Consider the following 18,284-nt stretch of genomic DNA (forward strand, 5'->3'; position numbering starts at 1 on the left):
CCACATGCCCAAAAACCATAACTTATTTCACAATCAAAATATTTTATAACAATATGCCAAAATTTGTAACCATGGATATTCCCCCCCACTTTACCATGGATATTGTTAACTTGAAAATAGGCTTTGTTACAATACCATGGGCCAATACCATGGCTTATGAATACCACATACCCAAAAACCCTAACTTATTTCACAATCAAAATATTTTATTTTAATTTAATTTAATAACATTTTTTTAAATAAATCTAAAAGCAAAAATGTTATAACTATTTTTGAGATATATCTAAACTTTAAAATGATAATACTTTTCATATAGAGATGTTAAATTTTTATAATATAAATAATATCATTAAAAACTAGCATATATCCATCTTAATTAAGGATCCATGTGATGAGAGCAAGAAAAGGTACTACCAATGATAGAGGCAAAATAACACATGATTCTTTGAAGGTTTTCATTATTGTATTTTCTTTGACACTATTGATCCAAAATATAGGTTTAATATTAGCAATCAATTGAATTTTTCTAATTTAGATAGTTTCTTAAATACAATACAATGGGATCAAATTTAAGAAATAAAGAGGGAGGGGAGAGCTGGGGGGAGGGGAGATCGTAAAAGAGTTGAAGGATGAAGAGAGAGAGAGATAGAGAGTGGTGGGGGCATAGAGAGAGAGGGAGAGAGGGAGGAAAAAAAAGACATAGTGAGATAGAGGTGGAGAGAGAGGGGGAGTGACACGAGAGACAGGGAGAGAGTGCAAGAGAGAGAGAGAGAGGATATTAAGGGAGAGAGAGAAAATAGATGAGAGAGATATGGAGATAAGGGGAAGAGAGAGAGAGGGAGATAGAGAGATGGAGGAAAAAGAGAGAAAATGGTAGAGGGAGAGAGATAGTGATAGAGTTGGAGGGAGGAGAGAGGGAAGAAGAGAGAGAGAGGCAGAGGGAGGAAGAGAGGTTGATATGGAGAGAGAGAAATTGTGTTTGTTTGGGTTGGTGAGATAGAAAGATAAAGGAGAGATGTAGGGAAATATAGATATAGATGGTAGGGAGAGAGAGAGGGAAAAAGAGGGAGAGCTGGGAGATAGGGAGTGGGGGAGAGAGAAGGAGAGAGGGTGATAGAAAGACACAAAGATGAAGGGGAGAGAGAAATAATAACAATCTGACACACAAAAACAAATATAGATATGATATAACTAACCTAGATCCATCTTAACCCCGGATCTATCAAGCATGGAAAGGGATCATATCTCTAGAGGTGCAAACATTTCCTCAAGTTTTGCACTCAAAAAAGAGGTTTATACCTCAAGAGATTTGATCCCTCTGGGGTTAAGATAGATCTAGGCTAGTAGTGATAGCTGCCAAAATAAACTCTATGAGGGATTACTTTTCTTTTAATTTTTAATTTAATAAAAAATATAGTCAATAAACCATTTAAATAAATATATGTTATTTTTTTTGTTTTGTAAGCTTGGTATGACTCTCTGATTTTCATGTTTGCATGTCCATTATTCACCCCACTATGGGGGAGGGTAGCACAAAATTTGAACCCAAGACTTTCCGTGTGACTTCATTTTCACTACCATTGCCACTCGAACTAAAACAATTTTAAGTTAATATTTTTACTTTGTTTGAATATGCCTTCCACCATATCATATATTAGTTTAAAACTTTTTGAAAATAAAGTTTTTTTTACAAAGCCCCAAGGGTTAGCTCAGTTGGTCAAAACCAATGCCTCGCCATCGAGAGGTACCATTCTCCTAGAAGCCCTTGGGGTTAGGCCTTGCTAGTGGGCCGCGGGGCTAGATTCCCTTCGGGGTCGATCAGCCTAGAATTTTCCATGGACGTAGCGATTTTTCCATGGACGTAATGCCACCCATTGACCAGGGTTTTCCGTGGATGTAGCGATTTTCCCATGGACGTACCACCACTCGTCGATCAGGGTTTTCCGTGGACGTAGCGCCACCCATTGACTAGGGTGTCCGTGAACCACACCCAAAAAAAAAAAATTACAAGAAAAGAAAACCACTCTAAGTATCATAAACCATAAATTTCCTCTCAAATGGTTTTTTTAAATCTATCCTTGTAGAAATATCTTTTGAAGAATAGATTATATGAACTTTTAGTTGTGTTCTATATTAAATTATCTATAAAATTTAGAAGGCTAATTTCAACTCTAACCTTGTAGAAATATCTTTGGAAAAATAAATTATATGAATTTTTAATTGTATTTTATATGAAATTATCTATAAAATTTAGAAGGCCAATTCACCATTATTAATTCTTTAATATATTTGTAAATCAATTTTTTTTATAATTGGTAAGCAAAATAAATAAATAAATTAGTTTTTTTAAATGTTCTAAAAAATAATTATCAAAACAAACCATAAAAAAAAATTAATAACCATTATTATAATAAAAAATAAAATAAAATAAAATAAATATTCACTTATTTAAAAAAAATAAGTAATCTCATATTTAATTTCATTTAATTAAATTTTTAAACTGATAACATAAAATGTATAATAATATTAACACGGTAAACAACATAAAATATTTTAATATAAAAAATCAACGTGCATTGTAGTAAGAAAAACAATATGGAAATGGCCTTAAAAAAAACCTTCTTATCACATAAACATATATCTGCCGAATATAATTTTTATAAATCTTTTGAAAATCTTTCCATTTATAAATTTCTCCCATATATAATACCATTAATTATTTTGAAAAGCAATTCATTTTTTATACATACCTTTTTCTAATATAATGTCATTAAAAAACAAATGCCAATCTTGCATAATATTTTCTAAATTATCTTTATTACATATATGAAGCAATCACTTCCAAACACGATGTATCAAATCACGGTGGAAGGGTGATTTCAATTGAAGAACTCACTGTGGAGGACACTATAGGATTTTCAGGCGTAGCCGAGGAATTGAAGGGTAACGGAGGATTGGGGACGTCTGCTCCATTACCTTCTAACATTTGGAGAACCCTCGTCATACAAGGACGATCTCTGGACCGGTATTGAATGCACCACAATCCAACTTCTGTGAGTCTCCTCGCGGTCTCCTCATCTGCAGCCTCTATTTCTCCTCCTCTCAGTCTCATCCCCAACTCGCCACTCTCAATCAGCTTGAAAGCCCACTCAGGGAAGTATAACTGACTCGACCGGCTTACCTGTACATCAATATTCTTTCTGCCCCCAACAATCTCTAGCAACAGCATTCCAAAGCTATAGACATCTGATTTATCTGTAATAGGATCCATACCTCTGGACCACACCTCTGGGGCAACATATCCCGGCGTCCCTCTTGCTGTCGTCATGGAAATATGGTCTTCTCCCTTCCCACAAAGTTTTGCCAAACCAAAATCAGCGACTTTTGGGGTTAAGTCGGCGTCCAGCAATATATTGTGAGGTTTGATGTCGAAGTGTATGATGCGATTCTGACAATCTTGGTGTAAATATGCAATTCCACGAGCCACACCCAAAGCAATTGAATACCATTGCTCCCACCTTAAGATTTGCCCATTCCCGTTTACGGCAAATGTAAACTTGTCGAGAGATCCATTAAGCATGTATTCATATACTAGTGCGCTTGTGGGGCTTTCGAAGCAATACCCCAACAGACGAACCAAATTGAAGTGATGGATCCGTCCAATTGTTGCCACTTCATTCATGAATTGGGATTGGCTGTGCCTATGCCTATCAAGAAGCTTGACAGCCACTAAAATGCCGTTCACAAGCTTTCCTTTATACACCACGCCATAACCTCCTTCGCCCAACTTTTCCGCAAAGTTGTTTGTCATCCTCTTAAGTTGAAAGAGTGAATATCTGGTTGGCATTTCATAAGCATAATCCTTTAGGAATTTCTCCACCTTTGAAGTAGAGGTAGCAGGAGGATGTCTTCTCTTCTGGGCATAAAACGTTAAGAATATCACTAATATTGCGGTCAGCGCAACTCCTCCAGAAATGCAACCTGCAGTGGAATGAGAGATCGATATGAATATAATAGCTGTCCAATAACCCCGATATATGAAAATAGTGGAAATAACATACAAGTTCAAAGTGATTTTCAATGGGAAGAAACCATAGTTACCTTTTACAATGGCCGAGTTGATTTTTAGACCTGCAACGCAGCCATGACAACTATTATGAGTTAAAAGCAAAGATCCATAGCTTTAGGAAAGAGAATGAGTACTTGACAACATCGGGAAACACATCTACACATATCTCTGGGTTCAAAGAGTGCAGAGTGGAGGAAACTTATTGGAGGGGTGTACTCAGATCCTCATTCCTTTAGATTCAACCCCTTTTCTCTATAACAACCCCTTTTCCTGGGTGTCAATGAATAATTCATACCATCTTAACTAAACTAGCAGTTCCAAGTAGTTTTGCGTAAATTTAGGAAATAGAGCATACCGTGGCCCTGGCAGTTGTCGGCACGGGGTCCATCCTCGCAATAACAAACGAACGGTGCAGTTGAACCCGAAGTGTTGTAACGGTAGCCACATATCCCTCCACTTTCGAAACATGATTGACAGCTTGCATCTCTCTTTGGATCATTGTAAAGCAGTTGCAATGATCCCACATCAACTGTTACTTGGGCCGTAGGACATCCCGAATCCAATTCCCATTATCGTACAAACTGTAAGAGACGCTAGAATTACATTTTCCGCTAACCATTACTGACTGGTCCAGTTGACATTTGTAGACATTTAGGGTCCTGTTCTCCGTATAGGATATCACGGCGGTGTCTGTACGCCTTGGATGTGGTAACTGCATGTGAATGGGATCATCTAAGAATTTGCACTTCTCGCCCCTCACAATTAACCAGGATTTAAAATGGCTCTCTATTATTGTGTAATTGTGGCCCTGAATTGTGATTACTGGAGAAAAGTTCTGCACACAGTCGATCTGAAAATGAGGATGACCGCATCCACGGTTTCCTACACCAAAAGGATACGATATATCTGTAACCCCACATCTCCCAGTATTTTGGCAGTACTGGTATTTCATGTCCAAGCATAAGTAGCAGGGGAATAGAGAGACACAGCAGAAAGTAAGTATAATGAAGAACAGGTGTCGAGGAAGGGAAGAATGAAGGAGATGAGCATATAATTCCATCGGGAGAAGATTAGGTGATAGGCACAGAATCAGTGTTGGGAATGAACGACAATGAAGCGTAGGTAGTGCTAACGAAGTCGATTTAATCATTTAAATCCATCGCCTCCCCTTTCCGTCAAGAGGATCCCAAACTTTAGTTGGCTCGTCAGTCTTCCATAAATTAATCACTTCAAAAGATATGTTTGAAAGCCAAAACCTACAGAAGATGCCGTGAAAAACATTATTGGAATTTTGGGTTACAATATATCCTTTGATACCCACGAGACGGTAGATATTCGCATATTTTTATCCCGAAGACGATGGTTATCGATAAATCTTTGCGAAAAAATATGGCAAAGTCTTTAGAGGACAGCTTCGTGAACTTCCGGGCCAGTCTATGCTTTGCTCACACAATAACCGACAGACACTCTAATTGTAATTAATGCGGGGGAATTGTATTGGGGTACTTGGATTGACTCAGTTTTTTCCGTGAGTGGGCGAGGATTATCTCTTTTTGGCTTGATTTTTTTTGTGTGGGTTAAAATCAACTCGTTTTAAAATTAGTCTAAATTCTTAAAGAAACATAAAATATGATGTGGAAAGTTCCCTTACATCAGGTAAACTCAGACTTCGCAACCAAATTTGAAGCCAAACCTACCAAACAAACACATAAAGAGACCATTAAAATCCAGAGGGCTTACGCTCCATTTATTCCACCCAAATCTTGATATCACTTTGAATCAGAATTATCGTTAAAAAGCTCGCTAATACGATGTATACGCGTGTATCTATGTGTAGTGTAGAAATAAGTAACAAAGTCCGGACGGAACAAGCACGTTCCCCCGAGTCAAATGAAAAAATTGTAGCAAACGACCTGCTGTTTGAACGCAAAGACTTTGAACTTTGTACATTCCCCGGAGTCAATGGCAAAATGTTAAAAAATGACCTGCTGTTTGAGCTTTCTAGACCCGCAAAGACTTTGAACTCTCAACGTGCAGAATACTTCGAAAGCTCAAAGTGGTAATCTTTCGTTGGAAAGAAAAATGAACAAAGGTGCATACCAGGGCGAAAGACATAAGACCTGTGTAAGAAACAAACTTCCGATATTCATAAAAGTTATATTATCTTATATTAGAAAAAGACGTCATAGATATCACCCGTCATTGAATTAAAGGCAACGTCCATTACTACTTAGTAAGTGAGGATATGGAGGCACGTTATAACGGAGAATCTTTAATCCTTTTAAATCCTTAGTCATATATAATCACGGGGTTTAATATTGTGGGCCACTAAGGGCCACCAAAACCATGTTACTTGAGCCTTAACAACTTTGAATCTTTCACCAAGTTAAATTTACCTTAACATTTATTATCACTAAATTGTCATACCTATTTTATTATACATTTTTCATATTCCATTGTAAATTTTTCAAAACATATCTAATAAATTATATTTAAACATATGAAAATATATACTATTAGAGTTTATTCCTCTTTAGATATGTAGATTATTATTTCTTCCATATGCATGCAAAAAAAATTATGCAGAAAACGGAGAACAATGAAATAAAAGATCACAAACCACATTTCGCACAAGATATATCACGGGAAAACCGTTTTGGGAGAAAACCCAGCTAGATGGTGAGGTCGCTCTACTCTCTTTCTTTGAATAGAAAATAATTGTGAGTACAAAGAAGTATGTCATACCACCAAGGTTGGGCTTGCTCTAAACGAACCTTGAATGGATTGTTGTTTACTAGTGGCGAGGTCAAATTTGGCTTTCTCTTGCGTAATAGAAAGGAACCATTTTCAGCCTCGACAACAACTTTCCCTAGCCAAACGTGAGAGTTTCCCCAAACCCCATGAAACGCAAACCCTCTAGGGAATCATAAGACAAGAGTGCAAATTGTAGAGCGCGTCAACAATGATGAGTCTTTTGGAAGAGACAAAGGAGGATGATGATAACAAGGATGATAAATCACCTAAGGAAACTAAAAAAGGAAATATGACTACGACTAGAAGGGGGGGAGGCTTTAAGCATCGTGGGGTAGGTACGATAGTTTAGAGATCCTATGAGGACATAGAAACATCAACAAAACATAGAGAAATAGAAGAAACAACATTGACATAACATGAATTTAAGAGAAAAGGAAGGACTCGACATAATACCTTCATCATCCATAGGGGAGGAACTAGAGGAATGGACTTGGGGCACGATCATCCAGAAACCAGAATAGAAGTATGAACTCTTGCAGTAGAATTGAGTGAAAGAGAACATGAGATCACTGTAAATGAAGCCATGGAATATGAAACCGAGACTGAAACATCCCTTACTTTAACACTCAAAGGCCATTGGACTTTCTTATTCATTGATAGGACATATTCCTACACACTATGACCATGTTGGTGGAAAAACTAGCATTGAAATGGGATTCCCTCATAATCCAGCAAGATTGGATCTATCCCAAAACTAAGGTCCATCGCACTAGGAAGCCCGCTTCTTATATCCACACTAACTAGAATATGGGCCATCAAAATGTCGCCTAAAGGTAAATAAGATGCATCATGCTCCAAATAGGATCCCAACTGATTATCCACAAAATGGAAAAATTGATCATGCTATAGATCGAGAGGGAAACTGGGAATACGAACCCATACCAGCATTGAGTCTATATTCTCATTCCTATCATTAAAATGGGGAGTCCACAACCTAAAAATGGTTGAGGAGAAGTCAAGCTTCACTACCCTACCATCGACTAGCTTAGCATCTGATTCATCCTATAAAATCAAATGGACCTAGCCCTTTGTGAGGACCCAAATGGTGACAAGGTGTTTTATCAAAGGCCGCATTGAGGATACCACCCATACATTTATAAAAGGGAGGCCAAATTCATGACCACTAATCCTTCCTACCAGAGATTTTCTACTAAAATATTCTACCTACTGAATAGACATATCGAGACTCGATGTTGAGGCCATCTGAAGATTCTTTGTTTTCTTGAAGAAATGTCTCTTCTACCTTTTTCCGAGAGAAGGACCACCTTCTTTTTTGGAAGGGCCCTCCTCCAACCCAACTAACATCTCCCAATTAGAGCCCCTAGCCTCCTTACCTAGAAAATGAGACCCATCCTCTAGGGCTTGAGAAACTAGGACTTTTAGAACATTGTTGGAAGAGGGGAGATCTAGAGGGATGAGAGGGTTTTGGGCTCTTGAAAAAACCCAAGAAAAAGGAAAACCCTCACAATAAGATTGGTCCTCGAACAATATGGCTAAGGCAGCTGGGAAAAGAGGAGCAACACCTAGATCAATAGAATGAGAAAGAATGAGAGAAGATAATGACATGGTTGAAATCCGACACCAAGGGTTAGTTTGAAAACCCTAAAAACATTGAAAACTTCTGAAGCTGGAGGGAAAAGACATAGGCATGAAACCCAAACAGAAGGTAAAACCTTAGCCCCACTGTGTAGGACAAGACCCGAGGAAGAAAGTACCTGTGGATGATATGAAAGAACTGGTGACAAACCCATCAAAGAATTTTCAACGACGTTGAGAGGAACGTAAACAAATGGGAATCACTATGCCTAGGAAACTTGAGATTCCAAATATGGCTAGGGAAAATCTGGGATTTATATTATATAAATATTTGAAATAAAAACAACATTAAACACAACATATTGGATATATGCAATAGATATATCTCTCTCTCTCTCTCTCTCTCTCTCTATATATATATATATATATATATATATATATAGATATAGATATAGATATAGATATAGATATATATATATATATATATATATATATATATATATATATATATATATATATATATATATATATAGAGAGAGAGAGAGAGAGAGAGAGAGAGAGAGAGAGAGAGAGAGAGAAGATCAAACAAATAATAATTAAAATTAACAAAATGCATGCTCAAGACAATCACATTTATATAATTTTTGTGAGATCCAACTTATTCTAAGATTGGAGCTAGAGGTTTAGATAATATCTCAATAATCTCCAAAAAATCCCAATGAATTCTAAAGTAAGCATTAGTTCTAACAATCTCCCTTAATGCTTACATCACAAATAACAAGGAGTGTCGGCAGGTAAAATTGCAGTGATAGGGTTGTGGTGGTGATGGGGGTGCAGTGATAGTGAAAATAGGGAAGATAATGGTAAAATATGGAAAAATCCATGGCAGATTATGGTAATAATGAGTGATAATTATGGTAATTGTTTCACAACATTGGAAAGGACCGTCCATTAACACAATCGTACTTATTCAAGTCCCAATGCATATGGATAACTGTGCGAGGTATGGTGGAGATCGTGGAGTGTACACACTTGGTACAGGGTTCAATAGTGATATGAAAAGTCATTACTTCATTTTAATTATGGCGTCTTTGTATTTATTATAATACCCACCCCCCCCCCCCCTCCAACTAAGGGGATGACCTTCCACGGTCATATCGAGTCATGTCAAATGAATTATTGATTAAATCCACAAAGTTGATTGGGGATATACCTAGCGAATTACCTTGACGAAGTAACAACAACGGAGGAGTAACAACATCAGAGGGAGTAACAACACCGTTTGAAAACATAGTCGAAATCGCAACGGAGTAACATCACCGAAGGAGTAACAACACTACGGAAGTAATAGCACCGGAGGAGTAATAGCACTAGAGTACTTAGATGAAATCTCCATCACCATGGAGTAACAACACCAGAGGAGTAACAACACTGGAGGATTAATAGCACCGGAGGAGTAACAACACCAGTGAAGTACTTAGACAGAATCACCATGATTAGTGTAACAACACTGGAGGAGTAACAACACCAGTGCAGTACTTAGACAAAATCACCATAATCAGTGTAACAACACGGAGGAGTAACAACACTTGAGGAGTAACAACACTAGTGAAGTACTTAGACAAAATTTCCATGGAGTAATAGCACCAAAGGAGTAACAATGCCAGTGAAGAACTTAGACAAAATTGCCATGATCAGAGTAACAACACCGGAGGAGTAACAACACCAGTGAGATACCTGTAGGAAAAAGAATGATAGAGTAGTAACAACATTTTATTATATTAGATATATAGATATATATTATTGTTTTTTTTCTTTTTTAGATCAGAGGTGCAGAGGAAGAGTTCTCTGCACTAATAATTTCAAAACCAGAATTATCAGAGAAATGTTTGATAAAGGAGTCTTTAGAAGCTGGATGGTGGTATAGTTTGAGGCAATGTCCATTTACAAGTAAAGGAGTATGTGCCTCATCAATTGTTATAAGTCTAACAGTCTCGTTATCAAACACCGTGTCAACTTCATATGGTCCCATCCATCTGGAGCAAAGTTTTCCTTTAAAATATTTGAACTGAGAGTCATAGAGCAATGCCCAATCTCCCCTTTGAAACACATTTTTCTTGATAAATCTATCGTGCGACTTAGTTCGTTGCTGTTGAATTGTAGCAGTATTTTGGACATCTACCAAATGAATTTCATCCAACTCATTTAACTGTTCCAGTCAGTGTTTTTGGGCTTCTAAAAGATTCAAACCTACTTCAAGGGTTGTCCTGAGTGTCTTAATTTCAAATTCCACCGGAAAGAAAGGTGATTTCCCATAGACAAGCTCATATAGTGAAAATCTTGTTGTGTTTCGCCATGTTGTTATATACGCCCACAATTCCTTAGGAAGTTTTTCAACCCTATTTCGGTGATGGTTTTCTACATTCTTTGTAGGAATATTTTCCATTACCTTGTTTATGCTCTTGACTTGGCCAATCACCTGAGGGTGATATGGAGAAGTTACCCTATGATTGATCCCATATTTCTTCATAAGTCATGCTATCACATGTCATGTAAACTATGCCCCTCCATCTGAAACTATCTCTCTAGGATCTCCATACCGAGCAAAAATTTCTTCGAATAGAAAGTCTGACACAACTTGTTCTGTTGCTTTCACAACAGCCTTGTCCTCTACCCACTTTGTCACACAGTCCATGGAAACCAAAATGTGAACTTTCTGATCTGAAGGCAGATTGAATGACCCAACGAACTCAATAACCAATTTTTCTAAGGGCTCAAGAACTAGTTGAGGCTGTAGCAACATATCATCTTCCTGACCGAGCTAACCCATCCGTTGGAAACTATCGCACCCGTGAACATATTTCCTTGCATCACAAAAGATAGAGGGCCAATAGTACCCCATTTGTAACACCTTATGACCTGTCCTCTTATCTACAAAATGTCCCCCGTAGGGGCCATCATGAGCAACTTTCAGGACACCATAGATGTCATCCGCACTTATGCAGTGCCAAATTTGTTGGTTGGGTCCCATGTAAAATAGGTATCCTTCTATCCATTAATATCAGACGCTATGATGGATAATCCTTCATTTTTCTCTATAAGGTAAATGTAGAAATTGCAAAAATATGTTCATATGGAAAACTATCCTCTACATGGGTACCTTCATTACTAGTATCCATTCTAGATAGGAAATATGCAACCACATTATCTTTCCCTAGCTTATCTACAATGGTAATATCAAATTCTTGAATTAACAACAACCATCTTGTAATACGACTAGGGGTTATTGGTTTATTCATCAGATACCTGATAGCTGTATGATCAGTGTGCACAAAAATTAGGATACCATGTAATATAATGTTGAAACTTATTAATATCATAAATAACAACCAAGAACTCTTTTTCAGTTACTATATAGTTCAGTTCAACAGGAGTCAAGTTCTTGCTGACATAATAGATCGCATATAGTTTCTTATCCTCTTGTTGCCCCAGGACGGCCCCTACTATTGTTTGGGAAGAATTTGTAGAGATTTGAAATAGGAGCTTCCAGTCAGGACCTCGTAATATCAAAGATTTACAAAATAGTTCTTTGATTTATTTAAAGGCTGCTTCACATTCATCTTTCCACACAAACTCCGCATATTTAGGTAACAATTTAAAAAGTGGGAATATTATCTTAGAAAAAAATTCTTTAAACCCTCTATAATAGCCATCATAACCAATAAAGCTATGTACCTGTGTCAATGTCTTAGGTGTAGGAAAATTCAATATCACTTCTACCTTAGCAGGATCAACCTGAATTCCTGCAACTGAAAACAAGTGTCCCAACAATATTCCTTCCTCTGTCATCATATGACATTTTATTGTACTAAGAGAAACATGTGTCTGTATACATCTTTTAAGTACTTTCTCTAAGTTTTCTAGACCTTCTTCAAAAGAATCCCCATATGGGGTGAAGTCATCCATGTAAATTTCAACACTATCATTGATTAGATTAGAAAAAATTCCTACTATTTCCCTTTGAAAGGTAGCGAGTGCATTACAGAGACCAAATGGGAGGAATCGGTAGGAAAAGGTCCCCCAAGGACATGTGAAGGTGGTTTTATCCTGATCCTCAGGAGCTATTTGTATCTAGTTGTATCCATTGAATCCATCTAGAAAGGAGAAAAACTTCTTTCTAGCTAATGTATCAAGGACCTGGTCAATAAAGGGTAGGGGAAAATGATCTTTTAAAGTTGCTTTATTTAATTCCCTGTAATCCACACAAATATGCCACTTACCATTATTCTTGTGAACAATGATCATTGGGGAAACCTGTTGACTATCCAATATCGGATAAATGAAACACACATCTAATAGCTTTTGCAATTCATCTTTGACATTTTTTTAAGGAAGGATTCATTCTTCTCTAAGGATGCCTAACAGGTCAACATTCTTCTTTAATGTATATGTGATGATTTCATAAATCAGTGGGGATTCCTTTCATATCTATATACTCCCAAGAAAAGGCTCCTTTATGTTCCCGAAGGACCTTCAGTAACCGTTTAGTTTGGCAGGGAGAAAGGCCAGGATTAATATTCAATGTTTTCCCTTGTTCAATTTCTATAGAGATGTTATCACGAGGTACAATAATTACAGGAATATTTCCAACTTATGTTTCTGGTTCCATATTTTCCTAAACACCGCAAGTCATGACAAATTTGAATAGCTAGAGGGTTGGGTCAAACACAGATTTGGGACTACTGAGAAATGTGTTAATGGCTTCATTCTTCATTTCATCCTTGAAACAAAGAGACACTAATGGTAAGGATTGGTCTAACTTCTTCATTCTCGAATTCAGGCTCTTTCATAGGTAGAGATTTTTGCATCAAGGTAAATCCTGGTCTATCTGATGAACTTGGTTCAACAGAGGGGGTAGAGGATAATATTATTTATAACTTCTCCATTGGATAATACCATATTTCCAGACAGACAGCCAATGCAAGAATCTGTGGTTGCAAGCCAAGGTCTTCCTAAAATCAAAGGGTGTCCACTAGTTGGGGATTGAGTATGTAAAACCAAAATATCAACAGGGTATTTCCATGAGTCTACTGAAATGGTTATATCTTCCAGCTTCCCTACCGGTCTTATAGAAGACCGATCTGCCAAATTCTAGGATGGTGGGAGTTGGTTTAAGGTTCCACAAACCCAAGGTAATCATAGATGCAGAGGTTATAACGATAATTTCTACCCCCAAATCTACCAGTACATTTGGGATATCAACCTCATTAATCTGTACTATCAGAATCGAGTTCCATCAATCCCAATATTTAACAGGTATAGGCTTCCACAGCATTATGTCTTATAATTTTACCATAACGTGAATAGTGAGTGGATCCTTTGGTTTTCTACCAGGTTTCTTAGAGAAATATTATTTAATTGTTTTGGCATAGATCAGTATGTCCTTCATAGCTTGAAGTAACGAGATTTTGACAAATAAATTATGTAGCTCCCCTAAAAATCGAATTTAGGACGAGGACTTAGTTTTCTCAAGATAATCTCTTAGGATAGGGTGGACCAGTCTAACATCCTTTAGTAACAATCATTTGTGAAGGGGTTTCTTGTTTCATAGGAAATTATATTGACTCGTCCCTTGTTTTTCTAGTAGAATCTCTAGGTTCTGGTTCTGAGACTTCATTATCCATATGTTCTGTCAGACCAGGCAGTAACTCCTCAACCAAAATTGATTCGTGTTTATTCCTTCAGGTAGGTCTTCATTAAATACATGAGGGAGAGACTGTTCAGTTCATCTCCCGATGACTGTTCATATTACTTATTTATCTATTTACATTATATTCACCCAATCATGAGGATTAGGTGTCAACATTCCCCCCCTTAATCTGAAGGGATGTTAGTGAGTCCAAGCATCATTCTGAATCGTTCAATATTTTCTCTTCCAAGCGCTTTGGTGAAGATGTCTGCAATTTGATCATTTTTGGAACAATGATGGGGATGGATTGTTTTGGCCTCAACATGATGTCGAATCAAATGATATTTAGTATTGATGTGCTTCGTCTGATCATGGAACTTTGGGTTCTTGGCAAACTTTATTGCAGAGGTATTGTCAATCATAAGTGGAGTTCATTGTACTTGTTTTACCTACAAATCTTCAAGAATTTTCGTGAGCCACACAATTTCTTTTGCTGCTTCAGTTGCTGCCACGTATTCGGCTTCTGTTTTGGAATCTGCTGGAACTGATTGTTTGCATGATCTCCGGGAGACAACTCCTGATCCAAGACTCATAGCATATCCTAAAGTAGATACCCCAGCTTCTTTGTCTCCATCGAAGTCTGAATCAGAGTATCCAATCAAGCTGAAGTCGTCCACCTGTGTATACTTGATTCCAAAGTCTGGAGTTCCCTTCAAGTACCTTAGAACTCTTTTTGCAGCAGACCAATGTTCCTCACAAGGCTTTTGCATAAACCTGGAGAGGATTCCAACATCAAACGAAATGTCTGGTCTAGTGGTAGTTAGGTAGTTGAGACTTCCTACAAGCTGTCTATACTTTGTTGCATCCTCAAATTCTTTTCCTTCAATACATGTGAGCTTTAAGTTTTGTTCCATTGGAGTAGTAAGAGGATTGCACTCTGTCATGCCAAACCTGTTCAACAGATCTCCAATGTATTTCTTTTGAGAAAGAAATATGGACTTCGGATGTTGGGTTACTTCAATACCAAGATAGTAATGAACATAGCCCAAATCAGTCATTTCAAAACTTTTCCCCAATTCCTTCTTTATGGATCCAATGTAGCTTTCATTTTTCCCTGTCATCAAAAGATCATCTACATATACCACAAGATATACAACTGTTTTTCCAACTTTCTTGACAAATAAAGTTGCATCATCAAGATCATAATGTTTGAAATTGAGTTTCAGAAGATGCTCAGTTAGTTTTTCATACCAAGCTCGCAGTGCTTATTTGAGGCCATACAAGGACTTCACCAGTTTGCATACATTATGTTCATTTCCTTTCACAACAAATCCTTCAGGCTGGGACATAAAAACATTCTCTTTCAGATCTCCATTCAAGAAAGCAGTTTTTACATCCATTTGATGGACTTTCCAACCGTTCTGAGCTGCAAGGGCAAAGACTGTCCGGATGGTAGCATATTTTGTTGTGGGGGAAAAAGTCTCCTCATAATAGACCCCTTCCTTCTATGCAAAACCTTTTTCCACAAGCCTAGCTTTGTGCTTGTCAAGTGAGCCATCAGCTTTATACTTGTTCTTGTAGACCCACTTGCAGCCAATTGGTTTGGTTCCTAACGGAGGATCAACCAGCTTCCAAGTGTCGTTCTTTATGAGGGCATCATACTCCTTTTGCATTGCTTCTTTCCATTCATCATGAGAAGCAGCTTCTTTGAAGGAAGTTGGTTCAAAATATGTAGACAAGTTCAATTCGCAATCATAAGAAACATCCATATCAACAAGTGAATTAGAGTCATCCACATCACCTCCATTTTTCCGGTTTGAATTTCTAGTTCCTGTCTTTCCAACCTCATCAGGATGAACACTTTCAAGTGTCTTTGTCAGCCACTTTGGGGGGACCTTTCTCAGATAGTCTAAGATGCTCCGTTGATTGAATTGGGACTGAATCAATATTGAGTCTTTCAATTCTATCAATCACATCACTTAAAGCATCATTCGTTGTTGGAGTTTCATGTGGGGGAGACTGTTCTTCAGAAGAAGATTCCACATGTTGATCTAGTATAAGAATCCCCCCTTCAAGATGTGGAATCTGATTATCAAATTCTTGAAATGATTTTGCTTTTGTGAATCTATCCAAGCGATCAAGTTGCCACTCAACAACATTGTCAGTTTTTTATGATTCAAGAAAAATTACATCTCTAAATACAACAAACTTCTTATTTACTTCATCATAGAGACAGTATGCTTTGTGGGTGTTTGAATACCCCAGAAAGATACACTTATGACTTCTAGCACCAAGTTTGTTTCTATGTACCTTTGGTATCAAGGCATAACAGGTGGAACCAAAGACCCTAAGATGCTCTACCAAAGGAACATGTCCATACCACATTTCATATGGAGTCTTGTTTCTTATGCATTAGATGGACATATATTCTTTATATATGCAGCACATAGAACAACATCAGCCCAAAACATTATCTTTACATTTTTGAAGAAGAGCATGGATCGTACCATATTTAAGATTGTCCTATTCATTCTTTCAGCTACACCATTTTGTTGGGGATTATAAGGCATAGTTGTTTGATGTTTGATCCCATGTTGGCAAAGATAGTTTTCAAATTCATTTAATGTGTATTCTTTTCCATTATGAGTGTGATAAGACCCAATATGAGATTGTGCATCATTTTCAATCCATTTATGAAAATTCTTGAATGTTTGAAAAGCATCAGATTTGTTCTTCAATAAATAAACCGAACACGTTCTAGTGTAGTCATTAATAAATGTCATCATATATTTATTTCCATTTGCAGAAGGAACAGGAATTGGACCACATAAATCTGAATGAATGAGTTCAATTTTTCTATGTGCTCTTGAATGTGAATCGGGAAAAGACTGTTTGCTATGCTTTCCTAGAATATAAGCATCACATTGCTTAAATTTCCTAGGAATTGTAGGCAAACCAGCAACACCATTTTTCTTCAACAAGCAGAGGCTGTCATAGTTCAAATGTCCAAATATAGCATGCCATAATAAACTTGATGGAAGTGTACCTTCTTCATGATGAGAATTGTATGAGAAATGTTCTGCACAAGCAGAGGTTCCTTGCATCTTGAGAAGTCTTTCTTCTTCTATTCCCCTCATGACAAGTGAGTGGTCAGATGATTTTCTTACCTCAAGTTTGCCATCAAACATATGAATGGAGTGACCTTGCTGGCAGATGTGGACCAAGGACAACAAGTTTCTCTTGAGCTGTGGGAGATATAAAACATGATGCAGAAGAAAGTCTGTAAGACCAGGCAGTTTAAGCCTGATTGTGTCAAGCCCTGATGGCTTGATTTTTGATTAGTTTACAAAGTATACTGCTCCATCAACATTGTCAGTGAAATCTTAAAAAAAATATTTTCTATGAGTCATGTGGCAGGTTGCTCCTGAATCAAGCAACCAATCATTTTTCCAAGAAGAAAGTGATGCATTAAATAAATCTTCATTTACTCCAATGTTACATTGTGCCACAACATAGTGAGCAGATTTAGGTGCTTTACCTTTATCTGTATCACCAGTTTTGCCTTTCTATTGGTTTCTTTTCTACTCAATTTTGTCCCATGGTAGCTTGCATGTACAGGCATCATGTGAGCCATTTCTTTTGTAGCATATGCAGTGCAAATCTACCTTTTCTCCTTGAGAATGTCTACCCCCTTGCCTCTGAAATATCTTCCTCTTCCTCTTCGACCACCTCTTCCTCTTGTAGAATCTTGAGCAGGATGCTTTTCTTTATGAGCAAGGCACACAACCTCTTCAGAAGATTCAAGGGATGTCTTCTTTCCAAAAGCTTTCTCTCTTTTAGCAAACTTTTTCACAAGAGAGTCAAAGGTGATATCTTTGAGATTTCCATTTGCTTGCAATGACTCAAGATAATTGGAGTAAGTAGGATAAAGTGCCTTGAGAAAAGCGATAAGAGGAATATCCAATTCAAACTTAGTGGATTTGATATCATGCATTATAGACTTTACTTCAAATGCAAGAGCAAGAGGATCATTATTTTGTAGTTCAAGAGTGAAGAGTTTAATCATGAGTTGAACAACTTTAAGTGCAGAATGTGAGTCATAGAGTTCTTTCAGCTTTTGAAAGGCTTCAAAGGCAGTTGAATATGACGAAATATGGCGACTCACCTCTTCATTTA

At 37.3% G+C, this 18,284-nt stretch overlaps 1 long non-coding RNA gene and 1 pseudogene across 1 annotated transcript; both read right to left on the minus strand.

Annotated features, from left to right (window-relative positions):
* Positions 1 to 2,860: 2,860 nt before the first annotated feature.
* LOC149234312 (rust resistance kinase Lr10 pseudogene) lies at positions 2,861 to 3,811 on the minus strand (annotated as a pseudogene).
* Positions 3,693 to 5,006, minus strand: LOC149234313 (uncharacterized). Its single transcript, XR_016268215.1, has 3 exons — positions 4,425 to 5,006; positions 4,102 to 4,131; positions 3,693 to 3,981 (listed from the first exon to the last, which is right to left on the minus strand). It is a non-coding gene; the product is annotated as an uncharacterized LOC149234313 (long non-coding RNA).
* Positions 5,007 to 18,284: the final 13,278 nt, after the last annotated feature.

This window comes from Pinus tabuliformis, chromosome 8 (genome assembly GCF_031772625.1).
Source record: "Pinus tabuliformis cultivar Carrire ecotype Pingquan chromosome 8, CPIR1, whole genome shotgun sequence".
Classification (NCBI taxonomy): domain Eukaryota; kingdom Viridiplantae; phylum Streptophyta; class Pinopsida; order Pinales; family Pinaceae; genus Pinus; species Pinus tabuliformis.